Below are 12878 nucleotides of genomic sequence, written 5' to 3'. Positions count from 1 at the left end.
ATTTAATGAGCTCACAGCTGTGGCACCCATGTGCTTCAGCACTTGTCCCTTCCACAAGTTATTTTTGTCCTCGGAGTCTGGTCAGGGAACAGCTGCAGGAGTGGTGGTTCTGCAATTAAGTGTCTGAAAGCTGAATTTTTAGCAATATTTAACTGAGAATATTGGGGAGAATGACCGGCACTTATGAAGGTTTCACTGTTTAAGAAAGAACTACTAAATTCAGGATTGCACAGTAAATCTCTTTTTTCCTCTGGAAGCTGTTGTATGTGGTTAAATCACAATTTATACTGGGTTTTGGGGTGAAAATCTGATCCTGAAGGGTGCTTGTTGTAAACAAATACATAATTCCATTTATGGTGGTTAATGGGAACAACTGAGGTAAGTCCATAATTCTGGTTATTATGGAAAAGAGGTGCATGTAAGAAGTATTTAAATGAGACAGGTAGAAGTAGAAATGCTGAGTTTAATCAGTTAAGAAAAAGTAAAGGCAGGAAAAGGAGTTAATAGGAAATCCTGATTGGTCTTAATGCAATAAATCTTATTCTGAGGGGGAAAGCTGATTCTCTTAATGTGGGGCATGAACCAAAGCAGCTGAGCAAGAACTAAACCAGAACCCATTTTCCTGCTTGTAGATGGAGTAAATTCTGCAGTGTTTTCTCCATGTGGGAGCACAGGAACATCTCTGGGTGCCTGACACACACCCACAATAAATTACCAGCAGTATCTGTGGCAGCAAATGAGGATTTCTGGGGGACACACTGGATTTGAAGCTAAAATGGATTTTTCTGTGGTGAGCCAAGGCACTGCTGGTGTTAGAATATTAAAAGGACATTCCTGTGAGTTGCCAATTAACTTAAATTTACCAAAGGGGGAAAAAGCAGTTCTAATGTTACGGGAAGGGGTTTTGCCTGGCTTTTCCTGTGCAGTAGTTGCAGGTGGGAGCTGTGGCCATGGGATGGAACAGCTCAGCAGGCACGGGGCAGTGTGGCAGCTCAGACTGCCTTGGAGGACTCTGCAGGGACAAGCGGAACACAATTTTGGAGAAGTGTCAGGTTGGCTGGGGGTTTGTGACCTTCACCTGCAGGTTTTGCCTCCACCTCACACCAAATGCTCTAATTCTGCAGCTTTCCAGTAAATCAGCACAAATGCAGCCAGACAATATCACAGCCATGCAGAGACCTGGTAGTTCTATCACATTGTCTGGCTGCACATAAGAATGGGGTATTTTGATACTGGAATTTGTATAAATGTCTCTTGTAAATTATCATCCACCTGGCTGGTTTACATAGCAGTACATTTATTTGTTACTGGATTATTGATGATATTCTTCCCTTTATTTCAACCCTGACATTGACCATAGAGAAAAGCCCAAATCAATGATTTGCAATGACTCTCAAATACTGTAGTGTGTTTGTGAGGATGTTTCTGAGACCCTTTTTGTGGGCTTTAATGAGATGTCCTACCCACTAATGAAGTGTGTTTTTCCAGAAGATATCACAGCAAAAAAAGCAGCTTGTTGTGGTAAATAGCATCTCTGGTGAAACACTGGAAAGCTTAATGTGTGCAGCAATTTCAAATCAAGTTACAAGTTAATCAAATAACATCAGCTTTGCCTCATTTCAGCCCTGAACAAGCTCTAAATTGTGGATTTTAAACAAACGCGAGCACACGGCTGCAGCAGGTCAGGCCCAACCTGGACGTGCGTTCCTTGGCTCCATCAAACTCGCATATTTTCCACCTGGATGTTGTTTTCATTGGAGCTCTCCCAGTCGGAGTGTGCTGGCTCCAGAAGGGGGGCTGATTGATTTTTATGCTAATCCTAGGTGAAAAGCGGCTGCCGTAGCCACGGCTTGCACTCGGCTAATCCAGCTCATCAGGGCTGTAAACAGGCAGATGAAGCCGGGGGATTTCAGCCTGGAAGGTGCTAAATCCCTGCAGGCTGGGGCTTTCCTGGGCTGGGATTTGAGCCCCTGGCCGGGCTGGGGCCGGTGCCGATGGAGGGGGCAGAAAGAATGGAAGGGTTTCCCACCCAGCTCTTCCCAAGGAGGAGAATTCCTGGCATAGAAGGGCAGCCCCTGTGCATTTCTGCTGGATCCCTGCTTTTTTGTGGGTGTCCCTCCTGTCCCTCTTCCACAGCCAGAGTACAGCCATGCTGTAACGAGGGAGGGATTTACAGCCCGCTCTAAATTTGGTTTGTTCCCACAAATGTTGTATAAAAAGGAGCTGGTTCTTTTATTAAACACTCCCAGCCTGAGGGCACGGTTTATACTACATCATTACACCTGGTGGGAACGAGTCAATCCTGCTCCCTTTCAAATGATGGATGGCAGGGGGTGTTTCCAGAGAAAAGGGTTGGGCTGCTCATTCATCCGCCCGCTAATGAGCACTAGTGGATTTTAATGTATTCTTTTATATATATCTCTATATAGATAGGTATGTTTATATATGTCTATATATGTGTGTGTGTGTGTATATATATATGTATATAAAATTTTGTTGTATACTGGATGGGGCTCTGATTAGCCCATTCTAGTGGAACATTTCCTGAGCATGGAATGGGGCTGGAGCTAAATGGTCTCTAAGGTGCCTTCCAATGCCAGCCTTTCTGTGATTCCATGATTTTCTCTGTACAGGACTCAGGGATGTGTCCCCACACCTCCCCTCTCCCCTCCACTTAATTACCTCTACATTCACTCAACACCTCTAAACTGCCACACACAACACTGAACACAGAATTAACTTCTTCTAGTGCCTATAACAGAATTAAACCCCAGCTTAAGCAGGGCAGGCTTCAGTTATTAATCCTCCCATGAGGAACTATAATTATTTTTGCCAGCACTAATTTCATTTGCATATGTGTTGTTAAGTTGCAGATCACAGGGAAGCGAGGGGGTTTTGCTGAATGAGGCAGCGCTGTCAAAGCACAGAGATTGGGGGGAGCAAAGTGCTGATTTAAAGGAGGGGAAAAGCAGCAATGCCCTGCCAAAAAAGGCAAATGAACCACACGGAGTGTTTCTGATCTCCCTGTTTGTGAGAGGATTCCTGGGAGAGGTGGTTGTCCTACATCTGTCAGGAGTGACTGGATTTGACAGTGAAGGTGACAGGGTGGTGGGGCTGAACAAACACAGCTCAGTTCTGCTTTCAAACCCAGCAAAAAGAATGACGAAGAGCTCCAGTTAGAGATGGGAAATCAGTTTTGTTGGACTTTGCCTCTCATCGTGTGTGCTCGGAGTCCTGAGCTGATACCAACACCTGACTCTTGGACAAAGCACAGGAGCAAAATTTCATTTGGGCCAGTGGACATGCCACAATCTTTTCCTTCAGAGGTTTTTAGGAAACTTCAATCTGTGTCACTGTGCTTTGTTTTGCAGGTTGTGGTGGCCTTGGCTGTCAGAGTGTGGGGGTTTGCTGGCAATAATTCCTGTTCCAAGCCAAAAAAAGCACTCACGTAAGTCAGCTCAGATGGTTCCTCCTTTCCCTCCTTTCTCACCACTTATTTTTGGGTGCTAAAGTTGTCACTACCAGTTGGATGGGACAGCACAGGCTTTGCATTTTCCTTGTGCTGTAGTAGGAGAAGCAATTTCCATAATTTTTGTTGGGATTTGCCTGGAAATGTATTCAGTGCCAGCTGGTGCAGGAGAGGTTTGGGAGGGACGTGGGTTGGCTGATGCGTGTCCACCTTTGCCCCTGTGGGCTGTGCAGTGAATAACCAGGCTTCCCTTTCCCTGGGTGTCTCTTCACTTCTTGCTGATATTTATTTTTGGCAAACAAGCTCAGCTTGCTGCGCTCAGGGATGACCTCGAGCAGCTCTGAGGATCAAAAATGTGAGAAAAGAAGCTACAAATGCAACAGAGCTCACCAAACCTCTGCAGGGCACCCAGCGAGTGCTGTGACACTGAGACTTCATAAAAACATTATTAAAATATTATAAAAATAGGCATGTTAATAAGGGAGAGGAGTTGCCAAGAACTGGGGAGCAGTGGTATCTCAAAGCCACAGCTGGGAGTTGCACAAAGCTTTTTTCTTGCTCAACAGGCAGAGTGAAATAAATTTACTTTATTAATGGAAATCTGGTTTTCCAATAAGAGAGCTCAGAAGGCAGAGGGCAAGAAAAGGGGAATGGTCAACTTAAGTTCTTAATGCATAGCATTTTAAACTCCTTCCTTTTTACAAATGTTTAATTCATCACTAAATATTCCTTCATTTAGTGCTGCTGAAATGGAGTCAGAAATAAGAAATCCTCCAAGTCATAAATGTTCCATGTGATTTGTGTTGAAATCTTCAGTGCTGGACACCTCTGTACATTTAATATTGAACTCTTGATTTTCCAGGTTGTTTCCTAAACTGCACAGTGGGTTTATGTGTCAGTCCAGTTCTCCCACACTGGCTCTAAATTTATCTAATTAATTTGCTCAAAGCCAAATGTTTAATGTCTAGATAAGCCTTGTTATTTAATTAAATACCTTCCCTCTATATTGCTGCTCATAAAGTGAATTTAACATTAAAATAACACCACATTATTTCTATCCCAAAAGCTCTCAGTGGTTTCTAGAGCTTCTGTCAGTGCAGTCTCCTATCACTGTGGAACCAATTAAAGCACAATTAACCCATTTGTCTGAGGGCTTCAAACACTGACCTGGTGTGGGACCCAAATGCTGGGCTGGAAGCAGCTGGTGATGTGAAGGGAAAAGGGGAGAGGATGCTGGGCAAGGGAAATAAATGAAAATAATATTGTTCAGTGAGATGTTAATGAATTTCAGGTGATGTTTGCCATGACTGGGTCTGGCTCTGGGATGAGTTTCCATCTTCCAAGCAAACATCCAACAATTCTGCTGGCCCATCCTGTGTGGGTGCTTGCTGTAAAACTGCTGTCCCAGCTTTAATACCCCAAAGCTCTTTGCTAAGTGGAGAATTGTTCTCAGGCTGAGGAATTAATAGCAAAGTTGCCCTGACAGAAAGAGCCAGGCATTCATCCCACAGCAATTGTTCCCAGAACTGGCAAATACAAATTAAAGCACTTTGCTGCTGCATTTCTTTTTTTCTGTGAAGGTCTTTATTTATAACATTTGCTGTTTAGGTTTGCAGTCTCAGCCCTATATACAGTTACACACAAATTACACATGAAAACAAAATGTGACTGGAGACAAGAATGAATGTTATCACCAAGAGAAATGATTGCTTTCAGAAATATATCCAATATATACCGTGTTTTCTTGTGTAAAAACTGAGCTTTGCTCCTCAGGACTTTGTCAGCCTAAGTAAAAAGATGTTCAGGCATCAACTCTTTAGTGCTGAGGGTTTTTCCTGTCCTTCAGGGAAGGAGGAGGCTGCACCCTGAAATCTCCCGAGATCCACACGTGCCAGGGCCAGTGCTGGTGTGTGAAGAACCATCCTCAGTGTCTGAAGAGGGCACAGGGACACTCTCACCACTAATAAAGGGTTCTTTGGAAACCTCTCAACACAGCTGGAGTGCCAAAATTACTTAAAGTGCTCCCAAGCCCCACTTAGGGGGCTGGAACTCAGCTGAGAGCAGCTCCTGGTTTCTCCACAGTACGTGGGAGTTGTTCCATCCCATCACTTTTAATGACTTCAGAGTAAAAGGAAAGTTATTTCAAAGGAAGTAAAACATTTTCACTTCCACCAGTGAAAAACGTCCCCCTGAGGTCTAATCCATGGTTGAATGAGCTCTTTAGACCAGAGCTACTTGAGGTGTCTGCTGGGTGAGGGGCAGGGGAGCAGCTTTGGGTGGAAACAGCTGAGCTTTGGTCACAAATCTGTTCTTGCTGTTGCCTTCTGTTTAACTTCAGTGTGTGCTGTTATGTAATGGAAAGAGAAAAACACATCTGAAAGCAGCAAATATGAAAGGTAAGAGTGCATTAAAATGATACCAGATAAGCACTGTGCAGGAGGAGGAGACCCTGGGCCAGAGACTGTCACCCCTGAGGAGGTTAAAACTGAGCAACTGATGGGAGCTCAACACTCTCCATTTCTGTTCTTCAGTGGCAGAGGTATTTGTTTATTTTGGACCTGAAGTAACAATTAAATAAGCTTTTCTAGTTTTTCTAAGAGTCAGTTTTTCAGGCCTTTTTAATTAATGTGTATTTGTCTAAAGGTGTCAAAGCCAGGGAAGGATCTGGCAGTGCCAAAGCACCTTTCCTATTTCCCTGGCTCGAGGTGTAGAGGCAGCAGAGCGAGCCTGTCTGCCCTGCTTAGGCTGATCTAAGCAGGAGCCTGAATTCAGCTGACACACAGATGACACCCCCAGCCAGCTCTTCCCTTCCCCAGAGTTATTCCCATCTGTTTCTGAGGAGAGGAAAAGCAGATCAGGTACTGGGTTGGTTTTCTGCTGTTTTGTTCAGGAGAGAGCAGGCTCTGCTTCCTCCAGGTGCAGCATTCACCCACCAAAGCAGATTTATTTTCTTCTTTAACCTTTAGACTTTAATGTGGGGCTGGGGGATTTCATTCTGTAGGTGTGGGAGCAGGACCTGCACAGGGGCTCCAGCATCCCCTGCTGGAAATTCTTCATGGAGATCCAGGTTCAGGGCACGTGGATGGTGGCTTGGCCTCCTCTGGACGTGTCACCTCCATCTGCTCAGGGCTGAGGGACATCAGTTGGTCATGGGCTTGGCAAAACCACAAAATAGCCCAAAATGAAGGGGTTTCCAGGGGCCAGGGTGGCCCTGCAGCCCCCAGCTCCCCCTGTCCCCAGCACAACCTCAACGTGAGGTTTGGGAATATCTCCCTGAAATCCCTCTCTGCTGATGCCCAAATTTGCAGCACAGGGAAAATCACAGCCTTCATGCGGCACTGAAGAAAATAAGCAAAACTTTCTGTTCCTAAACTGTTAAAGTAAGAGCTGAAAATCCTGGAGATGCTCCATACACTTCAAAAATCCTGGGTTCCATTTCTGTATTTTCTGATTGTTGCTGCACTTTCAGAAGCTCTCATTTCACACGTGGAAATTGGTGATGAGCAGATTAAGGGATTTCCTACCACCTGTGGAGTTATTAGAAAGAGCAGATGCTGCTAATGCTGGAAAGAGAATTCTGGCTTGGAATTCAGACTTCTTTCATTTGCACACTTCTGAGAAATGGAATGTATGTGACTCCTAATGGTCTAAGTTATTAGGAAAAGAAAGCTTTAAGGGATCTGCCCCGAGACTGTGTCCTATTAATTCTAAATGTAAAATAATTTCTCTGATGACAATGGAAAACTGCACAGTAATTACAGTGGCCCAAGAGAAGAAATTACTGTGCGGTCTCAAGTTATCAAACAGCTCCAACCTTTTTTAATATCACTGAAATACTTAGGCTTCATGCAAGAAAAGCAAAGTACCCCAAGGTAGTCTAATTTCATCTCCCAGCAAACAGAAATCTTTTTTCCTGAGAATGCAAATCACATTTTTATTACAGCAAAGAGCAATGAGTACTTGATTTTTTTTCCCTTTTAGCTCATTGGAAACACAGCTGATGTAATTGGACAATTGATGTAATTGCAAATGCAACTGCAGTAATTGCACATGCAAATAAGGGATTGTTCTCAGGGCTATAAAGCTTGTGGGAGCAGGTACAATGTACTCCTGCATTGCCTGGCTCATAATTGGATGGGTATTTTGCACCAAGGCTTTAATGCAGCTTCTACCTCCTTATTTATCTGGGAACAGCTCCGTTCCCTAAATATGAAATATCCTTTACACAGCAAGCAATAAAAATAATGGGTTCCCCATAATACTCAGGGCTGGGAACACATTATTTCTAAACTGTGGTGCCTTTTACTTTATGGAGAGTGAAATAAACACTCACTGGAGATAAAACCTCCTTTAAGCTCCACAGCCACCAGGAGCAGCCGGAACATTGGCTGGCTCCGTGGCAGTGGGAAGGGAACGTGGCAGGCAATATTTATGATGGTTTTTGTAAACCCGTTGGTGCTAATGATAACATTTTAAATGTAATAACTTTTCCTCTCACTCCTTATCTTTGCAGTTTCCTTGGCATCAGCAGCTGCTGCCTGGTGAAATCTCCTTTGTGTGTGAGGACAGGCAGCAGTTTGTGCAGCCCAGGTGTTTTACAGCTCTGTGCCCGAGCTGCTGGAGCTCAGCGCGGAGCTGGGCACGCTCAGCTCGTTCCCTGGGCTGGGAAAACTCCTCTTTTCCTTGTTTTCCCCTCCTTTTTACCCCCTGACTGCAGTGGAGGCATCAGCAGAGTGTTCCAACAGCACCAGGCTTTAAGGGAACTGCTGGAGCCAGATCCAGGTAAAATGAGCTGAATACATTGAATTTATTACTTTTATTGTCTTCTGTTCCAGAGTAGGACTGCATACAAACTCCAAATCTGCTGTGAAAGAAAACTTTGAATTTTTGAGGCAAGCAAAACCTCATGCTGGGATATCATTGTTGGTAAAATCCAGCGGCACTACAGGAATCAAATAACGATCCCAGTGATGCCCCCTGACGTTTGAGAGGGCCAGGCAGGTTTCTGCTGCCCACAGAAACATCCAGGTGTGTGTGGCAGGAAGGGAAATGAGGGAGAACAGGGCCATGTTCTCAGCTGTGGGGATTAGCAGAGATCAGTTACAGAGTACAGGAAATGCTTTTCCATACCATTCCTGAAATATCTCCTCCAATGTGTATTTAGAGCTAGAGGGATCCCCAGGAGGAGCTATGACACTTCATTTCTAACAGTTTGCTGGGCCAAGAAAGGGCCAGGAAAAAAATACCTTCCCATTCACATAATTATGGCCCAAGGAATGAATTATACAGATTAAACCATCACTTTTATCCTGGTGTGGTCGCTCTGCATCCAGAATTGGTGGCCTGGCACTGCCAAGTCTGGGTTACTCAGAATTTTGCTCAGTGCAATTCTTGACTTCTCAGTCTGGAAATTCTTGTTCTGCAAACCCAGAGGTGCCCAGAGCCCCAAGGTGTGCCCTGCACAGACAGGGCTGTGATCTGTGTCACCAGGATATTGTCTGAAAAATCCCTTCACCAGGATTTCTTCTCCTGGGAAGCTGAGAGGCCTCAGAAAAGAATGAAAACAATAATTATCTGATTGCTTGGGAATGTGGGCTGGGGATCATTTACCAACAAGTGCATCCTTGATTGGTTCCATGTGAATTGTTTTTAATTAATGACCAATCACAGCCAGCTGGGTCAGACTCTCTGAGTCAGTCCCAAGCTTTCACTATCACTCTTTTCCAGCCTTCTGATGTCTCCTTTCTCTTTCTATAGGATAGTTTTAGTATTTATATTATATTATATTATATTATATTATATTATATTATATTATATTATATTATATTATATTATATTATATTTATTATATTATATTATTATCAACCTTCTGAGAACATGGAGTCAAATTGTCAAATTCTCATCCCTCACCTCATCCTGGGGACCCTCACAACACCACAGATCTTCAGGGCAAAAACTCCTGGAAATGGCCTGAATCAGGTGGGCAGCTCCAGCCCTGGCCTTCAGCAGTGCTCTGTGGTTGTCTGGACAAGGCAGGGCTGTGGCACTGCCCTGGATGAAATTTGAGAGCAGGATTATTTGCAGGTCCTTGCTCTGTTTAAGCTCCCTGGGAAGGCCCTGCTGTGCTTTGTTGAACAAACACTTCTGTGAGATGGAAACTTGATCTTCACATGACATTTATAGCTTGATAGGAAGAACCTCTGGCTTAATCTGTCCCACTGAGAGATGGGGATTTATTCTATTTATCAAATTCAAGTACTGTTTTGGGGTTAGTTCTTCAGCTGGTGTGCTCCAGTGTGGAATGCTGTCAGATCTGGTGGAGAAATTCTAATGTAACAAAAAACTTTATGCTTCCCTCATTTCACCTGCTGTCATTTTCTTAATTTCCAAAGAAAGACAACGTGGTTTACCTTGGATCATGTTTATTCTCAGAGTAAGAGCTTTCAGTGCTCACCCACGGCTGCCCATGGATTGGGAATGGCACTCCTCTGGATCCAGGGTATCCTCACACTCCTGCTGGGCAGGTGAGCTCATTTTCCCAGAGAATAACTGAGTGGCACAGTGGGTTGGGTTGGAGGAGACCTTAAAGGTGGTCTGGTCCCATGGGCAGGACCTTCCATGGAGGAGGAGATGAGGGAACAGCCAGTGACATTGATCCTTCACTGATCCTTCATTGATCGTTCCAGCAGAGCTGGCATGCTGCAGTTCCTGACCCACAGAGCTGTGTGACACCAGTGGGTGAGACAGGAATGAAAGCAATGCCGTGGGAGCAGAAGTGCAGGTTTGTGAAGGGGAAGGTAACCCCAGCCCTTTGTGGCGCAGAGCTGTTTGTGTGCCTCGATTCCCAGAGCTGCTCCCCTCCTGAGGCTGAGCTGAGGCTCCAGCAAGCTCCACCTGCAGAACCCCAACCTGAGCCTTGTATTAAAACCAATCCCCCATATGGTGGCAGCCTTTTGAAGGAGATGGGGAAAACCTCCCTCGCCGAGTGTTTGTTTTAATGCAGTCACAAAGAAAAACAGAGCGTGTGGAATGGCTCTCCTCAGGTCCGTGGGGAACAATGGGCATCTCTGAAGCACTTCCACAGAGCCCTGAGGGAGGCAGAGGCTTTCTAATTGCTTGCTAACAAGATTATTTCCATTCTTGGCTTTATATCAGGACAGGAGTGGTTTTAATCATTTCCATCACTTCTCAAGTGCTTACGCAGTCATAGTCTTAGATAAATACAATTTTTACCTTTCTATAATATTCTTGTATTTTCATAGAGTAAAACTACGTTTTAGGCTAAAAAAAGAGGTGAAATTTCAAATGGGCGGTGCAATGATGCAGTTTTAATGTACTGAGAGCTGTAAGGACACAAACCCATGAGCACATAACCAAAATCAACCAAATGTGTCTGCATGCATGGGTATAAAAAATACAAGCTTCATTAGCAAGGTGAAGATTTTGTGTGAGGCCCTCTGGGGAGCTGCCAATACAACAAAATAAAACCAATATTATACATGCAGAACCCAATAGAACAAATCGAGGTTAGCAATATCATAAATGCAGAAACCAATAGAACAAATCCAGGTTAGCAATATCATAAATGCACGACCCGATAGAACAAATACAGGTTACCAATATCATAAATACAGAACCCAATAGAACAAATCCAGGTTAGCAATATCATAAATGCAGGACCCAATAGAACAAATGGAGGTTAGCAATATCATAAATGCAGGACCCGATAGAACAAATCCTGGTTAACAATATCATAAATACAGAACCCAGTAGAACAAATCCAGGTTACCAATATCATAAATACAGAACCCAGTAGAACAAATCCAGGTTAGCAATATCATAAATGCAGGACCCAATAGAACAAATGGAGGTTAGCAATATCATAAATGCAGAAACCAATAGAACAATTCCCACTTCTGTTATCTGTGTTGTGGTTTGTGCCTCAGCAGAGGCTGCACGGTGCTGTTGGAAGAGTTTGCTCCTCTCCCCTGAGCCGTTCCTGCTGCTATTCAGCAAATTCCAAAATTAGGTGTTCAGCAGAGTCGTCCTTGTTCCCAGCAGCGTTTCCAGAGCGAGGAGCCCTGTGCTGGCAGCTCCTGTGCTCTCTGCTGCTCCGGGCAGGCAAAGCCAATCTGTGCCCCGAGGGCAGCAGGGAAATCCTGTAAATCAGGGTCATGGAATGGAAAGCACGATGGGGACAGTGGGGCTGATTCCCTTCACTGCCCATTAGGCTTTGCTGAGGAGAAGGTTCTGGGGAGCTCTGCCACCCCTGGAGGGTTTGGGGCTTTCCAGAGGGCCTGCTGGGCACCCTGCTCTGCTGGAGGAAAGGCTCCATCTGCTCTGATTGCTTCAGTGCAAGGAAGGTTTCTTTATTCCCCCTTTTCCCTCTGTTCAGTGAGTGCTGCCCAGCAGAACCACTCAGCTCAGGCAAGCCCAGGTGTCGGGAGGCAGGACAAGCCCCAACACATGGCAGAGTGACAGTGTGTGCCCCCGAGCTGTGGCAGGGAGGAGCAGAGCACCCGCAGAGCCTCTGAGGGCAGGGTTAGAGCTGTGGTGCCTGACAGTGTGTTGTGTTTCTCGCCGCTGCCCTGGGATGACCTGCTCCTGCAAGCTTTGTCCCCAGTGGAGACACAGGAGAAGGAGAGGAAGGCAGGGGAGATGTGCAGTGCGGGAGCTCTGGTGCCTGCAGTGCCAGCCCCACCCCTGGCACCTGCAGCTGCTGCCTCCCAACAGCTCTGAGCATGTAAAACGTGATTCAAGGGAGAATGGAGAGATCCAGGAAAGGTGGAGAGGGACTTTGGACACAAGTGTGGAGTGACAGGAGAGGGGAACGGTTTAAAGCTTGGGTTTAGATTAAATGTTGGGATGAAATCCTTCCCTGGAGGGTGGGTAGCCCTGGCACAGGTGCCCAGAGCAGCTGTGGCTGCCCCTGATCCCTGGCAGTGCCCAAGGCCAGGCTGGACATTGGGTTGGACAGTGGAAGGTGTCCCTGCCATGGCAGGGGTGGCACTGGGTGATCTTTTATGTCCCTTCCACCCCAGAGCAGTGTGAGATTCTGTGCACACCCTGAGTTGGAAGGAACTCCCAGGGATCACCGAGTCCAGCTCCTGGCCCTGCACAGCCCAGCAGTGATGGGCCCCCACCCCGGGAATGATTCTTGTCCTGGACCCCTCCCTGTGCTCAGCCCAAAGTCCCCTCTGTGCCCAGGGGAAGGGACCCGGTTCCTTGGCCCCTCTCCACCCCTGGCTGATGGAAATGCAGTGTCTGTGCTGACTGGCACCTCACAGAGCCCCAGCCTGCTTATTGTTTTAGAAATAAAGATATTAGCATGCAAATGACTCTGGGAGGTGTTTCTCCTCATTAGAGAATGGAGATGGTTTGATAAAAGATGCAGCACGGCTCATCTGTA

The 12878-nt window shown here is 45.7% G+C and overlaps 1 long non-coding RNA gene across 1 annotated transcript; it reads left to right on the top strand.

The window, feature by feature from the left end:
- The first annotated feature begins 7584 nt into the window (after nucleotides 1–7584).
- On the top strand, nucleotides 7585–11032 carry LOC132078339 (uncharacterized). Its single transcript, XR_009419251.1, has 5 exons — nucleotides 7585–7607; nucleotides 7983–8024; nucleotides 8187–8251; nucleotides 9902–9993; nucleotides 10159–11032. It is a non-coding gene; the product is annotated as an uncharacterized LOC132078339 (long non-coding RNA).
- The last annotated feature ends 1846 nt before the right edge of the window (nucleotides 11033–12878 follow it).

The sequence above is a fragment of the Ammospiza nelsoni genome, chromosome 11, assembly GCF_027579445.1.
Source record: "Ammospiza nelsoni isolate bAmmNel1 chromosome 11, bAmmNel1.pri, whole genome shotgun sequence".
Lineage (NCBI taxonomy): Eukaryota > Metazoa > Chordata > Aves > Passeriformes > Passerellidae > Ammospiza > Ammospiza nelsoni.
Note: the sequence above shows the minus strand (reverse complement) of the source record. Positions and strands in the feature narration are given on the sequence as shown.